This window comes from Protopterus annectens, chromosome 4.part0, assembly GCF_019279795.1.
Source record: "Protopterus annectens isolate FY-2018-M chromosome 4.part0, PAN1.0, whole genome shotgun sequence".
Taxonomy (NCBI): domain Eukaryota; kingdom Metazoa; phylum Chordata; order Ceratodontiformes; family Protopteridae; genus Protopterus; species Protopterus annectens.
The window spans coordinates 1,765,503,394-1,765,526,819 of NC_056733.1; the positions used below are offsets into that span (position 1 = coordinate 1,765,503,394).

At 41.6% G+C, this 23,426-nt stretch overlaps 1 long non-coding RNA gene across 1 annotated transcript in view; it reads right to left on the minus strand.

Moving 5' to 3' along the window:
- LOC122800197 overlaps positions 1-13,296 on the minus strand; it is a 186,833-nt gene extending 173,537 nt beyond the window's left edge. Inside the window, exon 1 of the long non-coding RNA XR_006364551.1 lies at positions 13,209-13,296. This is a non-coding gene — a long non-coding RNA (uncharacterized LOC122800197). The remainder of the gene's footprint in view (positions 1-13,208) is intronic.
- Between the last annotated feature and the right edge of the window lie 10,130 nt (positions 13,297-23,426).

The window sequence follows — 23,426 nt, forward strand, 5'->3', positions numbered from 1 at the left end:
AGAAAGGAATGAAAAACTGGCAGACTATGTAGGATCAGCTACTGTAATCAAGCCAACATTACATAAAATCATGGCAAAAATTACGAGGTACAGCACCCAACAGGATAAAAGCATTCTCATCAAACTAAACAGACAACTCAGAGGACAAATATAGTCTACCAAAGTCAAATTTGAGGTAAGTTTGGCCTTCCAGGCCAAGGACAACCACAAATAATTCTTTAACTATGTCCACAACCTCAAAGGCAAAACAATTGTGTGCAGAGCTCATTGTAAATGGAACCTCCTATACTGAGCCAGAAGATATAGCAAACCTCCTGGCTGATAAATTCACCTCCAACTTTACCCATCTCTCCCCATCAACCTTCCCTCAGGAAATATCATCAAATATAAGTCCCCCTGGTATAACTAGGGAACAGATCCTTAATTCTCTCTCTAAGACTAAGAACACTGCCTCAATAGGCCCAGACAATATCCCAGGATGCCTTCTAAATAGCATGAAACATGACCTACCAGGGCCTCTGAAATTACTATTTAACTGTAGACTCCAAATAGATATAGTAAACCTCCAGATACTGGACCCAACCCAGTTTGGTTTCGTCAAGGGCAGATCATGCCTGCTCAACCTGGTGAACTTCTTTGAGAAGGTCACCAAAGCAGTGGATGAGGGCAAAATCATTCACACTACCTACCTTGACTTGGCCAAGGCATTTGACACAATACCCCACTCAGGCATTGTTGACAAACTCAAAAGGTTAGGTACAAACCCGTATGTCACCCGATGGATAGCCAACTGACTCACAGACAGGGCCGAGGAAGTTAGAATTGGGGAGTCCACCTCTTTAAAGAGGCCAGTCAGAAGTGGAGTCCTTCAGGGATCAGTCCTTGGACAGCTCCTTTTTGGAATTTACTTCTCAAAAGTCGAGGCCAATGTCAGTGGTCTCTGGCTGACTAAATTTGCAGATGATTGCAAATTAGGAGCTGTAACTGAATCTCACACTGACACAGAAAAACAACTGGTGTCAGAGCCATGAACTAAAACTAAATACCAAGAAACACATAGCAGTATTCTTTAGGAAGTCATCCATGCTTGCTAACTATCACATTGACAACACACCCCTTAGTGTTGACTCAGTAGTCAGGGACTTAGGGACACACATAGATAGTAATCTAGCATTTGACCATCAATTGTCTACAGTGGTGAGGAAATCATTCTATGTTCCACAAGTTATAAACAAAGGTATGGCATCTAAGTCCAAGGAAGTCATTGTTCCACTGTATTTGGCATTCATTACACCTATCATTGAGTACAATGCCCCCTTTGGTATGTACCTAACCAGGCATATCCAACCTCCACAAAGGTTCCCCATAAAAAGAATACAGGGTGTAAGTAAAATGTCCTATTCAGACCACCTCAAGGTCCTATCCCTGTATTCTGTCTCCTACAGGCTTTTGAGGGAAGATCTATGTCATGCATATAGGGCATTGTCAGACCCCACTCTGATGGACCACCTGTATATCCACAAAACAAACAGCACCAGAGTTACCAGTTCTAAAGACTTAAACCTTGCCTGTGATATAAATAGGACCTGCTGGAGAGATAGGTATTTATCCCAGAGACTACCCCATCTATGGAACAGGCTCCCCATCCATGTGAAGCAGAGGTTCTCCCTAACTCAATTCAAGTGCAACTTGTACAACTGAATGGGAAACACGAAATTCCTCCCTGATTTGGCACCTATATCTCTAATGGACACATGAAACCTGTAAATGGTTCATCTCCCAGGCCCATACTTACACTTATCAATGGTATCAGAACTTGTCTGAGATTTGGAATGCATAGCTAGGCTTAAAAAGGCCTTTGTGGTCGTTAGCCTAGTAAACACCTATGAACCTATAATCAATCAAAGGAAATCAGTGGCAAATTTAACCAAATAGCTTTACCCAAAGGATAATGTGGTTTCTGCCTAGCCAGTAAATACAATGAACAATGGGCAGTCCAACTCAATGAATACAGATACAGTAAATGTAATCACTACAGATAATGTAAATGTAGCTTCAAGTGCAGTAACAGTATAGCAGTCAGTCAAGTAAGGTAAATCACAAAGGCAATCCTTTGTTCTTTAGTGGAGAATGACAGAACAGTAAAGTACAGTTGTGTAAAATCTTACCATAACTGTAGATGTCCTTCCCTTCACTGCTGCAGTATTCTTAACATACAAGATTCCCTGCCATGGAAGCCCAATGTCTGGCTAGTCTACCAAAGACTCATGTTGTTTTAAAGGTATGCGGAATGTCACAAAAATGCTCCTTGCATAGCGTAGGTCATAAAGGTGATGCTCAGGCCTACCACAAGCAGAAATTATTGCCCCAGTAGGAACACCAGTCCAAGGAACCCAAGAGGTAATCTGAAGATCCAGGAAGGCAAAGGACTAGGGAGAAGGAGGGAGGGAGCGAATGCTGCAGCAATGAAGGGAAGGACATCTACCTTTATGGTAAGATTTTACATGACTGTACTATGTCCTTACATTCACTGCTGTAGTATTCCTTACAAATGGGAGAGTGCCAAAACTCAGGAGGATACTAGGGAGGAGGAAGGAGCAGAAGAGTCCCCTAAAAAGCCATGAAGAACAGAACTAGCAAAACTAGCCCTAACTCTAGAGATACCATCCAACTTGTAGTGCTTGATAAAGGTATGCAAAGAAGTCCAGGTAGCTGCTTCAAGAATAGAATAAGTATCTAAGCCCTTGGAAAAAAGCACCAGAAGAAACCACAATTCTAGCAGAATGAGCCTTGACTGAAGAAGGAAGACTTTTGCCATGAAAAGTGAAACAAAAAGAAATAGCCTTAAAAATCCAAGAATAAATAGTTTGCTTGGATACAGCAATTCCCAAAGATCCAGGATGAAAAGAAAGAAATAACTGATCAGATTTTCTAATAGCCTTAGTCTTATCCAAATAAACCCTGAGTTGCCTATACAAGTCCAAACTATGCAACACCCCCTCACTGTCAGTTTGCGGAGAGGAGAAAAAAGTATTCAGAATAATAGACTGATTAAGTGATAGCTCATTAACCACCTTAGGCATAAAAGAAGGATTAGTGCGCAAGGGTACTCTGTCCTCATGACAGATCAAAAAAAAAAGGAGGACAAGCCATAAGGGCCTGTAACTCAAATACCTGTCTGGCAGAAGTAAGAGCTAACAAAAGAACAGCCTTCCAGGAACAATGTTGCAAGGAAGCTGAAACAGCAAACTCAAAAGGAGCCTGAGTCATCTTCTCCAAAACAAAATTAAGATCCCAGAGAGACTTCCTGGAAGGTGTAATATTAAGGACACCTTTAAGAGATTGTTTCACCTCAAATCTAGAAGCTAAAGGAGAAGAAAAATGCAGACAAGAAGAGATAGCTGATAAGTGGGCATTAATGGAAGAATAAGACAAACCAGCATTGAGTAACTCACACAAATAAGGGACAACCAAAGGAACAACCACAGTAAGTGGGTCCATGTTACGAGAGACACCAAACAGAACACATTTTCTATTTGGATAAGTAGGATTTCCTAATAGTATGTTTCCTGGCCTCCTGCAGGACTTGCAGCATATCCTCAGAAAAAAAGGTGTCTATAGGAATCAAAATCCTATCCCCCACAGTGTTAGTTGAAGCATGGATAGGTGGGGATGGATGAGAGATTCCTTGTCTTGTGAGAGTAGATCCACCCTGGGAGGTAACTTGTGATGATCCCCCTGGTTAAATGCAGAACAAAAGGGAACCAGTGCTATAGTGGCCAAAAGGGAGTCGCCATAAATATTTTGGGAGCATCCTGTTGAATTTTGAACAGGACTTTCAGAATAAGAGGAAGGGGAGGGAATGCATGAAGAAAAATCCCCTTCCAAGAAAATGAGAGGGTGCCCACCTTCCACACCGGAAGACCTAGGACTCTAGTTAAGGACCTGATCAGAGTGTCTCCCACAATGTTCTGACAAGAAGGGATATAAACTGCCTGAAGAGTCACTTGATACTTTACAGCAAGATCCTGTACCAGAAGTGCCAAACAGCAAAGAAGATAAGATCTCATTCCTCCCTGTTTGTTGAGATACCATGATTGTGGTGTTATCTGTGAACACCTTGAGAGGCCCTGGAGAGAAAAGAGGATGAAAGACCTGAAGAGCCAGCAGAAGAGCTCTCATCTCTTTGACATTGATGTGCTTCTGCTGACGAGGGTACCATACCCCATGAACATTTAGGGAGCCAAATGTCACCTCCCTTCCCATGTCTGAAGTGTTTGTGAGTAATTCCTGAAAGGGAAGAGGGAGATAAAAAGAAATCCCTGGATTCAGAGATAACTTCTGAATCCACCAGTGAAGTTCCTGTCTGAGACAAGGAAAAACAAGACCTACAAAGTCTAGAGGATGTGCACGTTGAAGCCACACTGACTTCAGAAGCCACTGAAACTTTCTCATATGAAGTTTGACCAGAGAGAGCATTGGAATGGTGGATGCCATGAAACCTAGAGCTCTCAGAAACTCCTTGGAGGCAATAGAAGCCAGAGGAAGAAGAGTGTGAAAGAAAGAAATGAGAGTTAAGCTCTTTGGACGGGGCAGAGAAACCAGCACTGGCACCGTCTGAATTCTGTAACCCAAAAATACATGATCCTGAGAAGGAGTCAGAGAAGACTTTTTGAAATTTATAGAGAACCCCAGACTCTGAAAAAAGGAAATGGCAAAATAAAGATTTTGCAAAAAGGGTCTCCGGAGAGGATGCCTGAATCAACAGGTCATCCAGATAAGGTAATATTTGGATCCCTTGAAGCCTGCAAAAGGCTGTCACAGGAGCAAGGCATTTGGTGAACACCCTTGGGGCAATAGAAAGGCTGCAGAGCAAAACAGAGAGCTGAAAATGCCAGGAAGCAACAGAGAAGTGCAAAAACTTTGTGAAAACAGGATGGATTGGAATATGGAGACAAGCATCCTCGCGATCCAGAGACACCATATAGGTCCGAGGGAGCAAGAGAAGAAAAAGAATCTGAAGGGACAACATCTGAAAGTAAGGCACTTTTAGAAAAGTGCTTAGACAAGAGAGGTCTAAAATAGGTCTCCAAGTGCCCCCTTTTCTGGGCACTAGAAACAATCTGGAGTAGAATCCTTTCCCCCTTTGGGACACAGGCACCTCTTGAATAGTACCCTGAGTCAAGCAATTTTGAAGAACCTCTGGGAAAAACAGAAGTTTTTCCCAATGAGGCTGAGGAATACCCATAAAAGGAGGAGAGGATTTCATACGTACCACTAATGAATTATTGACAAAACCCAAGAATCCTGAGTGATCTGAAGCCAAACAGGAAGACAAAGAGAAAGGTGAACAGAAAGAGGAATGTGGCTGGGAAGGGACAGATAGTCATACAGCATCTGGTTTGTCTGGAAAGGAAGGCTTCAGAGTCCCTGGAAACTGAGGAGCCTTAACAGGAGTAGTCTGTTTACCACTCTTTTTACCTTTAGTAGAAGGGCAGGATTCCCTATGAAAAAAGGCAGGTGTAGCAGGGTACTTTCTCTGAAATTTAGGCACAGGAGAAACACACATTTAAGCTCCTGTAAGGCCTTACCCTTATCCTGAAGGGACTTAAACAAACCAATAGCAGCTTCCCCAAACAAAAGCTTAGAATCCAGAGGAGCATCTATCAACTTAGCCTTAATATCACCAGGTATAGGTTGAAGCCTAAGCCAAGAATACCTCCTCATCACTGAACCAAAAACAGCAGCCCTAGAAGGGGCATCTACTGCATCATAACTACATTTAATAGAACGATGCATGACTTGAGAGGAAGTCCCTAGCAAGGAAAGAACAGAAGTTTTACCCTCAGAGTCTGGAAATCAGAAATAAGTTGACAGGTCTGAGAAAGAAGAGCCAACACATACGTGGACATATGGGTCTGATATTCAATAGTCCTAAAAGCTAGGGTAGTAGAAGTGTAAACCTTCTTACACAGCCTTTCCATAGCTCTGCTGTCCTTGTCAGAAGGCAGTAACTTGGGCAAAGGAAGTAAGTGAGATGGCTTATCAGAGGCTACAGACACTATAGAGGGGTCAGAAGCAGGACATTTATATAACAGTCCTTAGGCACCCTTGAAAATCTGCCAGGTTTCTTGGGAGCAGGGGCAGAGAATCAGGCACATGAGAGGCATTGGAAAAAGCATCCAGCAAAGTAGCCAAAACAGGAGGAATAGCTGCAGGGTTAGGAGATTCCAACTGCAGCAACTCATAGTACCTCTTATGGATATCAGAGACCTGAGCACAATCCCACTTAAAAAATCCATCATCCTAGAGAGTGTGTCCCCAAAAGAAATTTCCTCAAAAGGAACATCAGATCTAATAGATTCCTCCTTCTCTGATCCATAGTCCAAAGGAGAAGGAATTTGTGTAGAATAAGTTATCGATTTATCAGTAGAATCCAACTCATACTCAGAAGAATCCTGTTCTCTAGGCCTTTTAAGGGGAGTAGAGGACCAAGAAGGAGCAGGAACTGAAACCCCTTGAGGAGGCTTTAAGGGCATTAAAGCAGTAAATAGCTCCCGAGTAAAGGCCTAGTACTCACTTTGTGAATCCCTAGGAGCAGAAAAAATATGTTTAAATTTTTGTTTCTTTTTTAAGGGAATGTTGCTCTACAAAACTGAAAAGGCTCAGATCCAGGACGAAAGTTGAGACATGTAGTAGGAACTTCTTCACCAGCTAAAAATGGAGGAACCCCCTTAGGGTCCTCAGAAAAAAAACAACCGTGGTTCCCCCTGAATGTCCAAGACGGATGCCTATAAAGCCTCTTCAGATGTGCTGCCAGGTGGCTCCTCACCGGCCTCCAACACAGTCACATCAAAGAAATCCGACAAAAAAGAAGCCAGGAGAGCCTCTGGGTTTGTAACAACCTAGCGAGAAACACCTGTCAGAGGCTGGACAGTAAAAGATTTCAGTTATACCTCTTTCACCTTCTTCTTCCCTAATGGCTGACCCTTGAGGTGGGAGTTTCCTTCCATTGTATTTTTAGCGAGAAGCTTAAGATGCTGGTTTTCAAGATACAAGGAAAGGGAAGAAAGTCTACTGCGAAGGGTTTTCGAGAAGAATGCCTGACAACTGAAAAAGATGTATGGTCATGAGAAGCTCCTAGACAAAAAAGACACTTATTGTGGCAGTCTTTATGGGCAATCTATCTCCCACACTGGCATCTACCCTTCCCAGATGACATTAGTCCCAAAGAGCACAAAACAAGACAAGAAAAAACAAAAAAACCCAATGGGGCACTTATATGCAACTACAAAGAAGTCAGCAAACAGACGTAGGTAGTCACTGGAGAACGAAAATGTGTTCAACTGGCTGAAAACAGATGCAGGCAAACAGACCAACAGTGAAAAGATACGTTCAGACTGGTGGCAAAGAAGTTCTGACTATGGTAGGCCTGAACATCGCATTTATGCCCTACGCTACACAAGGAGCATTTGGGTGACATTCAGCATACCTTTAAAGCAACAGGAGTCTTTGGTAGACTGGGCGGACATCAGGCTTTCATGGCAGGGAATCCCATGTATTAAGAATATTGCAGCAGTGAATGAAAGGACATCTTCAAATACCGTAACACTGTAGCAATCAGTAACAAGCAGAAATGCAACAACACCAGTGTTCAAAAAGACTCCAGTCAGTAACTGAGATAATAAGTACATTTGTTTTTATACACCTAATATGACAAACAAACAACAATGCCAGAAATGAGTAACAGTACCAAATTAACACAGCACAATAATGCAGTATTATTGAGTCTTAATATCATCACAATCAGAAAAGCAAAAGTGAATATCACAGTACCAAGAAGGTGCAGAATTGCAAGGCTATTTAAACCCAATCACACTACAGCAGAGCAAAGTTCTAATTTCAGCAATGTATTATGTGAAGTGCAGGTAGTAGGTTAATGTTGTTCTTCTTTTGACTTTTCCCAGTTAGGGGTTGCCACAGCGGAACTCAGGTCCGCTAATGATTGGCAGTAGATTTTTACGGTGCCTAGGTGCCAGCTCGACGCCCAATCTTAAACGAAGGCACGCCCATTCTCACATGTCTTTCAAACGCCACTTGACCACGGGGAAGACATGCCAGCTCCACACAGAAGGCGCTCCAGCCGAGAATCGAACGGGAGAACCTCTTGCTGTGAGGCGACAATGCCACAGATGCACCACTGTGGCTACGCAGGTAGGTTAATAAGCTAAAAAAAGAGGCATTGAGTTGCCTCTATGAAATAAAGCAGTATTAAAATCAGTCATACTAGTACAAGGTTGTGAAAAAAAAGCAATTGAGATTTATATCATATAGAACAAGGTTGAGAGATTGCCTTAATCATTGTAGGCTATTTGATACCTAATAAGATGAAGACTAGCTTACAATGCTGCTCTTGTATAGCAGTGTGTCAGACTCAGTAATCCTCCTGGTATTTAAAGTCTTTAAGGCGCCATCTCTGCAGACGTCAACCAATCAAAATGCAGCCAACACCAAGCAGAAACTGGCCAATGAAAATCAAGCACTCTAATCCCTCACTAGAACTCAAGTTCAAATAGCCATTACTTGGAAGCTTTGGCAATCACTAAAGGCTGGAGCACTGCAGACCTGGTCCTAGGAAACTGATGAAATCACTGTAGTGCAATGAATCAGCAGGAAAAAGGCTTTGTAGTCTTCTTGTCTTCAGAGTAGCCCAGCACTACTACATTTCATTGACCAAAAGACAACATTCTCAGAAACATTAGTTAGTTCTACAGTCTACATACTTCTTAACCTGTTAGCAGAACAAATATGGGCAAAACTATAAATAATAGGGGACAAAGGCCCAAAAATAGGGACAATTTGTAAATATTACTCCTATAAACTTAGGAAGTTGATAGAATAACAGGTTTCACATTAACATGAATTTTCAGAAGAGTATAAAGTCTGAAACTCAAATGTCTGTCATTGTTTTCTGACGTCAGTCCTCAGGGATTTGCCAGAAAACCAGCAAATTTATCATTCTTCTAAAGTCTTGACATTTGAGAGGTATACTCAGGCATAATTCTCATGCTGCTATCTGTACCGCTGGTTCTGCTACCCAAAGCAACACTGAGTTCTTTCAGTTCTCCCAGAAATGCTAATAAATCTCCTCTGGAGAAGATCAAGAGTGAGGCATTACTTATCATCATCGAACTTACCATCAGTCTTCTACAAAGTGCACACTGGATATAAAATAAATGTAATCTGTGATGTATATCTTTGTACAATGTAGCATAATACAGTGTAATGGCATACAGCAGATTTCTATTAAATAATACTTTCCATTATAAAATGCTCTGTACAGACATTATAGAGACAATTTTCATTATAACTTCTGCTGTATCCTATAACATATAAATACAAGAAATGCACCTATTATTCAAATCTTCAGAAATTCATTTTCATCTTGGCCAAGTTACCTTTAAACAGTATGAATAGCATCTCAGGTATATAATGAAAGTAGGCCATTCCTAGTGGGACTAACATAATCAACCAAAGTAAGTAAATAATTATGTAAGGTTGCATGGCAAAACAAATGGAAAGAGTGTCTTGATAAAATGAATTATCCAAAGGTTGGGAGGGTGGCTTAATGGCTAAGGTGCTTGCCTTGCAAACACAATGTGCAGGGTTTGAGTCTCACAAGGGACAATTGGCTAAGCTTCAAATGGCTCACAAGGGCAGTTAGCTTAGTGCTGAACTATTTGCATAGTTTTCCATATAAACAACCAACAAAGGTGATAGCTGTTTTGTCTCTGTAATCTTAGCAAAACCTGTTGAGAGATTGGTGCTGTAGTCTGACTGTTAGTGGTACAGAATTGGTAAATAAATTCCTGATGTAACAGCTGAAAAAAGAGATACGGTGGCTGTACTGAGGAGAGTTGGGTAATCATGTCTCAGAGTGACACAGATGGCATTGACTGTACATGTTGCAAAAGCAGCTTTATGAGTCAATTTTGGTTAAGAGACGATGGCTGCTTATTATCTTAATGATGTGTCAGAATTTGTTGTGGTTACAAAGGAACTGGCTTAACTTAGGAAAGCCAATAGCATAGCTAGAGTGAGAAAGTGCACAGGCAGAAGCAGAACAATACATTTCTCTGGGAAAATGGACTGTTGTACATTTAAACTATAGATATTGAAGCAGGGAATGCTGGGTACATGATATATCTATAGGAGGAAATCTGGGAATTGCTTGAGCCATCTGATGCTTGAAGCTTTGACTGCCTTACCTGGACTGCCCACAAACCATTCAATGGTTACGTTGTTTCAGAATTGCTTGAACCAGATTCTATTAAAAAGTGACCTTTGCTTGACTTGACAGACCAAGAAACTGCTAAACACTGAGATTTTGTTGACCCCTAACCAGGAAAAGCCGAAAGACACAAACAAACTAATATAACAGTTTTACCTGAGATGGGAGTTATTGGCTGCATTATGGGATATCACGAGTATTCATCAATCACAACTGTGAGACAGTATTGTTGAGCAGCTCATGGAAATCAGTGCTTGGCATTTCTGTCATCCAAACTTTTACAGTGATGTTTATGACTGTTGTGAACACCTGTATGCACTTGCACACTCTCATAAGAGCAATAATCCTAGATGGGGTGCTAGTCCATCATGGGAAAAGTGAATATCATATCACATGGAACACTCACCTAGGAGTAATATTCATAGATGGGGTGCAATCCATCACAGGATATGTGCACACCTGTATGCACCGTGCAAATACATACAGGCAGACACGCACACACACACACACACACACACACACACACACACACACACACACACACACACACACACACACACACACACACACACACACACGTACACACTTAGGGGCAATTAGATCTTAACTTTCCATGTCTAAATATAATTGAGATGTGAGAGGAAACAGGAGCTACAGTACTGAAAACCTATATGGCTGCAGGGAGGATATGCAAGTTTCATACATAAGACACCACAGCCAGGAAACAAACCACAGAACCAAGCACTGTGTAGTAGTAAGCATAGGTAATATTCCATAGTGTCTCCTTTCAAGCAATCTTTCCGAAGTCACACTTTAATTGCCATTTACATAAGTTTAGTTCATGCCCCCTTTATAAATATTTAGTTTTGTTGCCAAACAAAGACTATGTTTCCTTCTCTTTTCTTTTTGCAGATGTAAAAGTCCACACCACATTACTGAATTTAGTGGTCTGGACACTTTCTCAGATGATTTGTGCTACTGACCCAGTGTCATTCTGGACCCCATCTCTCATAACACCTCCTCCCCCCCCCCCCTCCAATACAGAAGACACTCAAACCAACACAGTACTACAACTCAACAGCTGTCACCTTATTAAGCTACTAAAGAAGAAATGTTTCTTCCTTTCTTTTAATATCATTTCCTCTGCAAAATGCAACTCATCATATGCCTTAATATTACCTTATTTATAAAACCGGTAGTCAGAAGATGGTATTAGTAATGACTGTTGTGCCCACCTTTTCACAAACAAAGGCCAACCTATTAATCTACTTGTAATATGCTATCCTGAACCTGTGGTTCCTTAACTCATCATAGGATCATAGGTTCACATGAGGTTACTAGGCTAATGGCCCCACGGCCCTTACAAGCCTAGCCAAATTCAGCCTGTGTTCCTAAGGGTGTCTGGTTCAAGCAGACACTAAAATCAGCACCTATTGCCCCGGTCCAAGAGGGACACAGGTGGAATCCCCGGGGTGAATTTCCAGTTACCCAGCCAGTCGTCCAAATTACACTTAAATAGTGCCAATGAGGGGCTTTGTTTAACATAAATAGGAAGCTTGTTCCAAAGGTGGGGCAACATCTGTGAGACAAATCTGTATTTCCAGCAAGTTCTGTTGATGTCACATACCAGGTTAAGGTCCTTTGAGTGAGTGGCCTGTGTGCCATTTGACTTGTGAATGTGCAGCATTTGCATTAAATCTAGGTCAGAGATTTCAGTCTGTCTGCATAATACATATCTTGAATACCCTGAATTTTCTTTGTAAGGAACCTTTGTGGTCTCTCCTATTGCTACAGGTGTTTGGAAAGGAACATACCAAAGGGAGAGTTGTACTTATTAACATGATGAGGGAAGAGTACAGGGGAGTTCTAACGTCTTTTTTCTGGAGGCAATACCCTTACTTATGAGATGAGCAATATAAAATGCCCTTCTTACCACTGTGGAGACATGGTGATCGAAGTTAAAGTTGTTGTCAACCTGTGTGCCCACTCTCACCACTGACTGTGTACTTAGGGTATTGCTATTGATGTGGTAATTTGCAGGAACATCATCCTTGCCAAAGGGGGTGATAATGTATTCTTTTGCATTAAGTTGAAGTCCATGCCTTTGGCACCAGTCATTACTTTGCATAAGACCTTCTTGCAGGATGTTGACATCGCTAGGGGGTTCAATGATCGCTCCCAGTTTGCAGTCATCAGCAAACTTTGCCAGCCACAGTCCTTTAGTTTTAGCCTGTACTTTGCAGAAGTTGATTCCAAACACATTTTAATGGCCACACATATCTGGTTGGACATCAATTCCTTCTGTTATGTGCATTTTCTCTGTACTGTTTGATTGTGTTTATCACCTTCTTGTACCAGGTTTGTGTTGCTTGTGAGGAAATGTAGCTTGCTTTGGATTCTGTCTCCAGTACAACAAATGATTATGCTGAAGAAGGTGAACATAGGACAGTGCCAACTTAAATATCTGAAGTGACCTTGTTATTTATTTTATCTTTATCTGTTTACCATGATTTTTTTGTTGCCTTGTTTCATTTGACTGTAAGTTCTGGTCTGAGATACTATATTGTTTGCTGCCTCTAATTTTATGAGCAATGACTAACATAGAAGCAGTCCCAATCTTTATTGTGTCCGCTAGCCATACATTTTGCATTGTTGTTAAGCCAGCAATGAGATTCAGATGAGCAAATCTCTGTATCACTGTCTTATGCTGCTTATCTTTACCTCTGTCACTATAATGCTTTTCTACATAAACCACTCCATTACTTTGCCCAAGGTGGTTATAAAAATGCATTGCCAAAAATACTTTATTTCTTATTATGTAATACCTAAGAAGAGATAATCACAAGAAAATGCTATTTGTGAGATTTCATAAAAAATGACAATAGTACACTGCATTTAAAACTCATATTACTAGTACCTGTCTATGAACATCTGAGGGTCCAAAGTTTCCAAAAGCTTCCCATATTGGTCCGTTTTCATTCTCTTCATAAAATCGTACCTGAATGTCATCTAGACAGTGAGTGAGAGAGAGAGAGGGAGAGGCATATTTCTGTTGTTGATTTTTCAGATTCTGTACCAGACTTGTATATTTCTGCCTGATACGATATTGTGCAAACACATATACTTTGCATAAATTTGTATCCAGAACTGTTCATATGTATGTATACCACTTCTTCAAAGCGTAGGTGTCAGACAAAATCTGTCAGACGCTTACATATTACAACCCAACTTATTTTCTTATTGGCACTCAAATTTGAATTTTTATATTTTCAAAATAGTCATGTCAGTATTTAGGAACAAAGTACCGTGTATTGTTAATTTCTACCCACATAAGTATAAACTTCTATAGGCTTTGGGGGAAACATCAGTGCACAGAAATAGATGAAAATGCAAGGTACACAATTTAGTAAAAAAAAAAACTAATTAAATGAGAGAAAATATTATTTGCAACCATAACACAATGGATCAAATACAACTTTTGAGAAACCTGGCTCCATGGCATAAAATGATGGAAACCTGGCTTTGACTCAGACCACCAGGTTTTGATTAGCAGCCTTAGAGCTGGAAGAGTCAGGCAGGAAAGGAGGGGAGTTAAGGGGCTTAGGTGGGCATAAGTCTCCTGGTGGAGTGGGAGGAGTTTGCATACACTCATGGTCACATTAGACAGTGCATTCACCCTAGTAAAGACCAGAAAGACCACTTTGTACATTTTGAGAGGAGAAGCAGAGCCATTTAGAGAGAATGTCCCTTTTGAAAGTGAAAAGATGTCCTCTGCAGACCGTCCATTGTATGTCTCTCCCCAGTACCTACTCATGTGTATGCACAAGTTAGGGCCAGAGAGAAAACAAAGAAAACAAGAAAATGAAAAGTACCCTAATGGCTTTCTAGATGATGGACACTCCTGATAGGTCCTCATCTCGATGATGGGGACTGAATGGGATGAATGGCTGGGAGAGGGTTGACATTCAACAGGCAGCAGTGACAAAGTATTGTAAAAAAATATAACATTGTAGTGATTATATCAAATAGTTCAGATAATACCTACATATAAAGCCCTAGTGTGTGAGTTACATGAAAAGAGGTTACAGACTATAGGAAATAAGATTTGTGGGAAATGATTAAAGTCCATCAGATATAGGAAATACATGACTCAGCATTTCATAGTATGAACTAGATAAAATGTATTACTGTGTATATGACAGTCTGCACTATACAGTTCCCCTTTGTTTAGCAATGCAGTATAGATTATATCAATAGACAAAGTAGGATAGTACAGATGACAATGACATTTACTCTGGCACATGTATAGCTATATGAATAGGGACAGCAATATTGTGTAATCAGTTCTAATGACTATGTCTTTCTGCAAAAGATCTTGTGTCAAAAATAATAAGAAAATCATTGTTTACCAGCAAGAACAGTACTAAAGTACAAAGCCATGCAGTTGGAATAGTGGAAAAGAAAGTGCAGTTTTGTAAGAACTTGCCATAGCAGTAGATGTCCTACTGCACTCCTGCAGTATTCCAAACAGATAGGTTTTCACCACTGACGTCTGGCTGGGGTACCAACGCTTAACCTTCCCTGAATCATACTTCTGACTTCTGACCTTAGCTTGCAAGCATAGGGGTATATAGGCAAACATATGAGGGTAAATCCTCAGACTATCTCTAAGTCACTGGCCTGAAGACCTCTGAGAAAGAATGGTCAGCTAGGAGGGGCTAAGCAATGAATGAGGGGAGCCTCCTCAGTCCTAGAGTCCTGCAGACAGGGCAGCAACAGAGAAAGATGTGATATTCCAAAGGGTGAAGGAGGGTGGGAAGGAACACTGCAACACTGAGCAGTAGGACATCTACTATCGTGTTAAGTTCTTACACAACTGTACTAGTTCCTGACTGAGATCACTGTTGCAGTATTTCAGATAGATGATTCCCAGAGCTCAAGGGAAAAGAAGACAGAATGGTTAGAGGAGAGAAAAAAAAGTGTCCAAGAGTCCAGAGAGGACTGACCTAGCAAAGGCAGCTCTGGATCTTGAAAATATATCAAGTTTTGTATTGTTTAGTGTAAGTGTGTACAGAAGAACAGGTAGCAGCTTTCAGGATTCCCCGGGCATTAACCCCTTTGTAGAAGGCCCCCGAGGATGCCACTGCCCTGGTAGAGTGAGCTTGAGCACAAGTTGGGTGAGAATTTGCCATGGTGTGAGTCACAAAAGGAGATGGACTTAGAGATCCAACTTACAATAGTTTGTTTAGAAACTGTCTGGCCCAGTTTGGAGTCAATGAATGAGACAAACAGTTGGCCTGACTTGCAATATATTTAGTTTTATACAACTAGAATCTCAGCTGTTTGTGTACATTTAGGGAGTCCAGGAATCTCTCCCTCCATTCTATGAGTTGGGGAAAAATAGACAGGCTTTATCCAAATAGAATCTTAGCTGTCTGTGTACATCTAAGGACTGCAGGAGTCTCTAATCACTGTTCTGTGAGTTGGGAAAGAAAAATAGACAGGTTTGTGGCCTGATTGGGGGACATCTCATTGACCACTTTAGGCCTGAAGGAGGGGTTAACCCTCAGGGGCACCTGTACTTGTGGAAAATAACAAAGGGTGGAATGGCCATAAGGGCCTGCTGTTCTGAGACTCTCCTAGCAGAAGTGAGAGCCAGTAGCAAGATAGTTTTCCTGGTGCATAATATGAGATTTGTGAAATGGCTGGTACAAAAGGTAGCTGAGTGAGCTTTTCCAGTATGAAGTTGAGGTCCCAAGAAGGAGGCTTGGGCTTCTTTGGGAGTCTTAGATGTAGTACACCTTTTAGGAATTGTTTGAACTCAGGCCTGTACAGAGCAGGTGGATTGAGGGGAAGACAGGCAGAGATGGCTGGCAGGTGGGCATTGATGGAGTAGTATGTGAAACCTGGAATTATAAGTTCAGACAAGTATTTTAGGATAAGGGGAATCTCTGATTTCATGGGATCTTGATTGTTGTTATGACACCAGAAAAAAAATCTCTTCAATTTGGCTATGTAGGATTTTTGTGTGGTAGGTCTCTTTGCCTCTTGGAGAACCTGAAGTATGTCCTCTGAAAACTGCTGCCTAAAAGGGATCAGAATCATATCATCCACAGGCTTAGGTTTAGGGATGACAGGTTCAGATGAAGCATAAATCCCTTCTGCTGTGTGCTGAGATCCACCCTGTGTGGTAGTTTGTGGTGATTGTCTCTGGCTGTGTAAAAGAGAAGAGGGAAACAGTACTGCTTTGGTTAAATGGGAGTCACCAGTAAGTGTTATTTTTTTTTTTTTCTTTCTGGACCTTTAGTAATACATTTTGAATTAATGGTTGTAGAGAGAAGGTGTAAATAAACTTCCCTCTCCACTGAAAGGAGAATGCATCTGTTCACCAAGCTGAGAGGCACAGAGTCCTGATGCAAAAGAGGGGAAGTTGCATGTTGCTCTCTGAGGAAAATAAGTCTTTCTGATGCATTCCACACTTGTGTAGAATGCCAGGAAGACTGGTCTGTTTAGGGGTCCATTTGTGAGGACCCTCGATGTACCTGCTTAGTGAATCTGCAGAAGTGTTGTTCTGTGATGGGATGCACACAGCATGTAAGAACATATTCCTCTGGGTAGCTAGGTCCCAAGCAATCTGAGCTAGTCTGCATAATTGGTATGATCTGATCCCTTCATGCTTGACCATGTACCATATGACAGTGATGTTGTCTGTGAATACTCGAAGATGGCCTGGTTTCCAAATGTGTGAGAAGACCTGAAGTACTTGGATGATGGCCATCATCTCTTTCAGGTTCATGTGCCCCTTCTTCAGTTTGGGCTGTCACATGCCCTGGACTCTGTGGATACCTGTCCAGGACCCCCAGGCCTTGTTTGAGGCAAGGGTGCACATCTCTTGAGCTGGGGTTTGTGTTTTGAAAGGAAGCCCTGGATTGAGATTCACATGGACTTCCCACCATGACATTTCCTTCTTGAGATAAGGTATGAGTGGGTTCTTTGTTTGTAGAGGGTGAAAATTTTGGGATTTTACTGTTTTTAAGCACCACTAAATTTTTCTCATATGCCACCTGGGTAGAGGGAGCACTGAGATGGTTGTTGTCATGAAATCCAGTGATCTTTAAAAGCTCACTAACCAAGCATGTGTCAAGTGAGAACATGGACTGGAAGTAAGCTGTAAGGCTTTGCACCTTCTCCTGAGGCAGGAAAGCTTGCATCCTCTTGGTGTCAAATCTGCAGCCCAAGAACACTAGGTTCTGATTGTGCTGAAGAGAGCACTTTTTGTAGTTGATGATGATCCCCACCTGCAAGAGGAAGTTGAGGATGAACTGGAGTTGTTGTAATAAGGTCTGTGATGAGGTAGCCTGGCTCAGCAGATCATCTAAATAAAGGAAAATCAGAATTCCCTGGGATTGGCAGAAGGCTATCTCTAGTACTAGGCACTTTGTGAATACTCTTGGTGCTGCGGAAAGCCCAAAAGATAAAGCAGTAAACTGAAAATGAGATGAGCCAGTACAGAACCTGACTAATTTCCTGTAGGTCAGGCAAATGGGAATGTGTAGATAGTCATCCTTTAGATCCAGAATACTATATATGCCTGAGGAAGAATAAAAGCCGACAGATTTTGTAGGAAGAGCATTTTGAAACTTGGCATTTTTAGGAAAATATTTATGAAAGAGAGATCCAGTATGGGTCTCCATTGTCCTTCTTTTTTGGAACTAGGAACAGTCTGGAGTAAAAACCTACAAATTTTGGTAAGCACTGGTTCTATTGTGTCTTGTACTATAGTTCCTGTAGGATAGGTGGAAGATGCTGCAGTTGGTTGTGGGGAAGAGGGGAGGTACTGTTCATTCCAAAGACATGGCATAACTCTTTTTCATGAAAGAAAGCATCCACTGGTCCATGGTAATCTTTTACCAGTTTGAAATGAACTGAGTTAGTCTTTTGGAGAAGGGTAGGGTATGACCAAGGGGGGGGGGGGCTTGGGAGATAGTCACAGTGATTTCTGAGAAGGGAGGCCTCCCATATCTGGGGTTCCTCAGAGGTTTCTCTGGAAATCTCTTTCTGGGCACCTTCCAGTGTTTCTGGAGTGGTTTGGAATCCCTTCTAACAAAAGAATTAGACTTGACTGAGTATTTCCTCTAGTATCTAGGTACAGAAGTAAGCAGAATCCGTCTGCAGTCCTTCATAGTTTTACCTTGTTCCTCTAAGGTTTTGAATACGTTGTTTGCCTGTGGGCTGAACAAAAGTTTCTTGTCTAAGAATGAATCAATGAGCTTAGCCTTGAAGTCCTCTGGCATGGACTGGTTGTGCAATCAAGCATGTCTGTGGATGGCAGTACCTGTAGCAGCAGGTCTGATGACGCCTCCACAACATCATAACTACATTTTATACTGTGTCTGGCCACCTGAGTTGCCTGATTAACCAAGAACAGAATTTGTTGTTTAGACTCTGAGCCTTGCAAATCCACCACTACCCTGTTAATATTGGAGAGCAATTTAGAAGGCTTATCAGAAAAGAGAGAGACATTGCAGATTGGCCTGAAACAGGATTCTTACACAGGAACTTAAGCTCATTTAGAACCTTGTAAAATCTGTCCAACCTTTTGGGAACATGAGAATGCAAATCAAGAGCTGTAGAGGTAGTCTGAAAAGTATCCACAAAGGCCTCTAGGACTGGAGGAACAGGTGAAGGGGCAGGAATACCCACTTCCAAGAGGTTGCAGTGCCTCTAAAATGTGTCTAGACTCCCACTCTAAATGCTTCATCATGTTTAAAATAGTCTCCCCAAATGAAGACTCTTCCACAAGAGAGTCAGGAGAGATGGAATCTTTATCATCTGAAGGGACTTGATCAGGCAAGTGTATTTGAGAGTTGTAAGACAGAGAATGGTCAAAATCAGAGGCATCTTCCTTTTTAGAAGAATAATCAACAGTAAATTTCTGAGGGGTAGGAGGGATGGGGGAACAGACAAAGTAGGTGATTTCAGGGTCATAATGACCTTCAGCAGACCTTGTGAGAAGTCCATCCACTCTTTCTCTCTAGATGGAGGAGGTGAAGGGTCATGTTTAATATTTTGTTGCTTTTTCTTTGGAGAATGGAAGTTGGAACCAAATGTGGTGGCTCATACCCCTGATGTACCTCAATTAACTTACCAGAAATCTTTTCCCTGACTAACATCTGTGGGATGACTTCTTGTCCCTCCAAAATGATGAGTCTCAGCTCTCCCTTCTCTGTAGAAGCAGCCACTTCAGTCATGCTTATGGTAAAGGGCATCAGAGGCAGAGTCAGACATACAGTTGAGTTCTTTAACCTTAGTGAATGTGTCAGAATCAGACTGGGCATACTGAGTGCCAGGTCTGGGCCTCTTGAGGTTTTTCCTATGAGATGAAGGTACATCCAGGAAGACAGAATCTGCCATTTTGGAGTGGGCCAAACCCTTCAGACTCTGGGTTTCTAAGAAGGTGTTCAGCAAAGACAAAAGGAATCGCACAGACTTAGGCACTAAATGAAGCAGGCCTTGTAGTTGTCTTCTGCACCAAGGCAGAGGATACATGAGTTATGGAGATCTTTGTAGGGAATTTGCCTACTGCACTTACACTTACCCCTCCTCGATGACATTTAACACAGATGCTGCAAAACAATTTATACAAGTAAAGGAAGGTTCCCCTATGGGACACTTATTTACTCTTTAGTAGCTACAGTACCAATGACCATGCAATTTTCAGTATGATGGGTGTGAGACCTGCACTCAAGCTGGTGGCAAGAGAGTCTGAGGCTTTATGCTCATACTTCCACCTATATACTCCTACACTTTTGAGATAAAGGTCATACGTCAGATGTATGATCCAGGGAAAGTTAATCTTTGATACTTTGGCCAGACATCAGTGGTAAACACCCATCAGTTTGGAATGCTGCAAGAGTGACCTCAGTCAGGACATCTAACAATTTCCCTTTTTACAAATAGACTAATATATATTTATATTTTTTTACCTGAAATTCACATGTTCTTATTATCTTCAATCTGCCTCCTAATTTATGATCCCTGTGCCATCCTTAAAGTGAAATAAACTGACTGCATGAATGTGAGTATTCTTTGAGCTCGAGTTTCTTGTTTCTTGTATACTAAATCTCTTTATGTAATTAGGCTCATAGGTGGTTACTGGGCAATTGACCTGAAGGTCTTTATAAGGCTAGCAGTGTGTGCCTAATATAATACTAGAGAAACCCAATATAAAGGATCTTGTCTAAACTTGAGATCTTAGTTAGCAACAACTGTCCATATCTAGGAGGGTCAAAGGTGAAATCCCCAGCAGGAATTTACGGTTTCCCAATCAGTCATCCAGGCTACACTTAAACAGGGTCATAGAGGGGTTTTGTTTGATGTGAACTGGTAGCCTATTTCAGAGGAGTGGCAACCTCTGAGAGGCATATCTGTCTCTCCAGCAGGTCCTATTTATGCCACAGGCCAGGTTAAGGTCCCTGGAGTAGGTGACCTTTATAGCATTTAACTTGAAGATATGCAGAATTTCCATTAGATTTGGATCTGAGATTGCTCTGTAGGCCAGGCACAAGTCTCCTCTAAGTAGTCTGTACACTACTGAATACAGTGCCAGTGACTTCAGTCTGTCAATGTATGACATGTGCTGGAGACCCTGAATTTTCTTGGTTAGAAATCTCTGAGTTCTTTCAAGTTGCTGCAGGTGCCTAGTAAGGTACATACCAAAGGGAGCATTGTATGCAATTATTGGCCTGATGAGGGTCAAGTACAGGGGTATTATAACCTCTTTTGCTCTTGAGCTAATGCCTTTACTAATGAGGTGTGTGACGCAGAATGCCTTCCTTACCACAGTAGACACATGGTGGTCAAAGTTTAGGCTACAGTCAACTTGCCTTCCCAAGCCTCTCACTACTGAGTTGTTACTTAGGGTATTGTTATTTATATGATAGTCTGCAGGGATATAGTTTTTACTGAAGGGGATGATAATGCATTTTTGCATTGTGCTTGAGTCCATGTTTTTGGCACCAATTTTGGTTTGGGTAAGTCCCTTTTGAAGTATATTGACATTGTTTGGGGATTTAATAATTGCATCTAATTTGTAGTCGTCAGCAAACTTAGTCAACCACAGTCCGTCTATTTTGGCCTGTACTTCTGAAAAGTATATTCCAAACAATAGGGGGCTCAGCACTGACCCCTATCTAACCCCACTGGTGATAGGTCTGCTGGTTGAGGAAAATTCCCAACTTTGACTGAGTGTGATCTGTAGGGGAGCCAGTTAGCAGCCCACCTGATGACATAAGGGTTGATATTCAACTGGGAGAGTTTTTCAATAATGCCTGAATGAGGGATTGTGTTGAAAGCCTTGACTAAGTCAAGGTAGGCTGTATGCACAAATTTGCCTTTGTCTATGGTTCTGGTGACTTTTTCAAATAAGTCCACCAGGTTTAACAGGCATGACCTTCCTTTGCCAAAACCAAATTGTGTCGGATCAAGGGTTGTGAGATCACCAATATCCCTATTTATGAGGTCCATGATGATTCATTCCATGGCCTTACAGATAAGAGTGGCTAATCTTAGGGGTCTGTAGTTCCCAGGGTCTGTTGCTTTACCCCCTTTACGAAGGTTGCTGTTTTTCATTCAGCAGGGACAAAACCAGTACTCAGGCTGTGGTTGAAGAGAGTACCTAATGGAGTTGCTATCTCATGTTTTAGACCATTTAAAATGCAACCTTGGATGCCATCCAGTCCCACAGAGGCTGTGTTTTTGGCCTTGAAGAGAGCATTAATGGCTCACTCTTTGGAGATGCAAGGTCGAGGAGATGTAGAGGAAATGCTTTGTAGAATGTTTGGAGGAGATGGGGGGAAGGGGGGAAATTTTCGCCAAACCTGCCAGCTAATAGGTTAGCTATTTTAGCAGGATCAGTGTGTGTGTGTGATGCCATCCACAGCTAGTTCAGCACACAGCTTGGTCCTCCCTTTTAGGTTACAGATATAGCTGAAGAATGCCTGATGGTTATTCTTAGTTATGGTTGCTACATTTTTAGTCAAAATTGCCCTTAGAGGATTTTACAAGTTGCCTTGTATGTTTATTCAAACAGGAGGGTGTTCTTCCAGTGTTGGGACCTCTCTTTTTAATTCTTAGATGGCACCTTCTCCCTCTTGTTGTATAACTTATTAATGCTAGATGTCCAACAGGGGAGCTTGTTTTTTCTTGAGGATCTTGTTTTTATCCTATCAGGTACAGCTGTGTCAGTACACTTGTATAAGCGTTTTTACAGGGCATTTGTATATACCTTAGAATAATTGTCAATACCATCTGTGGGAACAAGAGCTTGGAAAGTATTTAAGCCATTCCTTAGGAGGGTATAATTAGCTTTGCTGAATTGTTTAACTTGATTTCACCTAAGAGGGGTTCAGCTACTTCAAATGTGACTGATTTGTGATCAGATTTAACCAGTGAGGGTCCTATACTTGTGGAAGTGTAATGGTCACTCATGTTGGTGAGGACCAGGTTGAGAATATTTGAGCCTCTTGTGAGGCTGCATACTATTTGTTCCAGGGCATTAGTGTTAAAAACGTCCAGGAACCTTTAGGCAAGCATGTTGGTACTCATATAAGTTTCTCAGTTAATGGAAGGATAGTTAAAATTGCCTATGACAAGAGCGTTTGGTTGTAATTTGATTGACTCAAGTAGGTCCAAAGAAACAGCGTGGGTATCTTGGTTCATTGAATGGGACCTATAGATAACGACGACTTGAAGGGGGGGGGGGGTTACCCACAGTTAGTAGAACTTGGAGTAACTCCATTAAGTTTTCTTGTCTAGCCAGTCTAGAGGTCTATTTATCTTTGATGAAGATAGATACTCCTCCTCCTTTGGTTCTCACACATTCATTTTGTCATCTGAAAGTATGGAAGGCATTGTAACCTTGTAAGGCCAGGGTACTCTTTGCAGCCCTGAACCAAGTTTCTGTAACTGCAGAGATGTCAACATCCTCCAGGGAGAGGAGTGCTCTCAGAGAGTGCAGTTTCTGATTTAAACTCCTGGCATTTAGCAGCATAACCTTTAATTTATTTGTGAGTGATATTTTCATGTTGGAAATTTTGTTCTTGAGACCTTGCCTAAAAAAGGTACTACTGGGGAT